This window comes from Mastomys coucha, unplaced genomic scaffold (assembly GCF_008632895.1).
Source record: "Mastomys coucha isolate ucsf_1 unplaced genomic scaffold, UCSF_Mcou_1 pScaffold20, whole genome shotgun sequence".
In the NCBI taxonomy this organism is placed as follows: Eukaryota; Metazoa; Chordata; class Mammalia; order Rodentia; family Muridae; genus Mastomys; species Mastomys coucha.
The window spans coordinates 14,352,683-14,354,234 of NW_022196903.1; the positions used below are offsets into that span (position 1 = coordinate 14,352,683).

Genomic DNA, 1,552 nt, shown 5'->3' on the forward strand with positions numbered 1-1,552 from the left:
GCAGAGCAGTTAATCCTAGACCTTCCATCCAGAGAGCAGGAGAGCCACATCCTGGGCGATTGTCCACAAGACTGAAGGCGTCACGTGACGCTCCCGCTTAGGTTTGCTGGGAATGCCACCGTTAAATTGAAGATGACCTTTAGCCAAAAGGTACAAAAGGACATGAATGTACTGTTCTCAGAGTTCCAGATTTTTCTCTCCTGTTACCACGCAAAAAATTCTACTTTAAAAGTCCTGATGTACTCAAAACTGAGAAGTCTAAATTTGGAAATACTTCAAGCATATCTGTGTATGACCAAGAAAGAAAAAAAGAGTAAGATTTTTCCACCTTAAATTATGGATTAGCCTTCAGTCTGTACTGTAACCCTTAAGGTTCGGTTGTAGCTCAAGATTGAGAGTTCACAAAAGAAACTACAACTTCAGGTCTGATTCTCCGAACCGTACAAGTTACATTTGAAAGATCCGACAGACTGGCCCGTCTCATTGCTTGAAACCAGTGTGCCAAGGAGACCAGGGGATGAATACTCTTTGAATTTTGGGATTTCCTGGTTGTTCTATATTTAATATTAGATGAGGACTCAATATAAAGCATATTTTTGATGTATTTGACATATCTGAGGAGCTTTGGTTTCTGAATTGATGGCAGCTTACAAGGTACACACCCTGATAAACATCCTGGTTTCCTCCGTGGGGGTATTACTAGGTATTTTCACTCATGTACAGATGTTTTTAAGACTAAATTTACCAACAAATAATTAGCATCTCTCTATGGTGACATTTTCACACCAGGCCTTATCTCCTGGAGTGGAAAATCTTCTACCTCACTTAAGTGGAAGTTTAAATATGTTAAAATAGTTGGTGCTTCTGTCTTTTTTATTATTTAATGTACAGTTGAATAAATTTTTTATCCTGAAAAAAAAAAAGAAAAAGAAAGGAAGAAAAAAGGAGAAGGAACAAGAAAGGAATGAGTGATGAAGGCAGGGAGGAGGTAAAGAAAGATGATAAGAAATGTTGTAGTCCAGAGCACAGTTCAGGGAGGCTCAAGGGAAATGGACACACTCTTCTACAGAGCATCTCTAGCATGAACCAGAACTTATCCTGTATCATCTTTGTCACTTCACCCCAAATCCATATTCCACAGAGATGGAGCATAATCGACTTCCCTATCTGTTTCCAAAGGAAATAAAAATACCTTGACTTTCCTCTTACCAAATGTGTACAATGAGGAATAAGCAGTCTCTCAGGATAAAAGGAACATGTACCCTGATAAGGAGAGAATACTAAATTACCAAAGAAAATACATGAAAATGAACATCACAATACACTGATCTCAGCATGTAATGTTCATAGGGCTTTTAAATGAATAAAGCAATCTATGCTCTTTTAAAAATTATTTTACCTGAGAAATATAAACATAAATATTAGTAGGGTCCATGTGTTTCTTTGATAAACTGTATAATATTTAAGTCAGATTAGACACATGTCCTCAAACAGTACTCAGATAAAGTCCACTTTTGTATAGTGTTTTCAAACTTTTCTTCACTTAAGAAAT

General features: G+C 36.9%; 1 pseudogene; it reads left to right on the forward strand.

The window, feature by feature from the left end:
- Positions 1–604, forward strand: part of LOC116098611 — a 3,646-nt pseudogene extending 3,042 nt beyond the window's left edge.
- Positions 605–1,552: the final 948 nt, after the last annotated feature.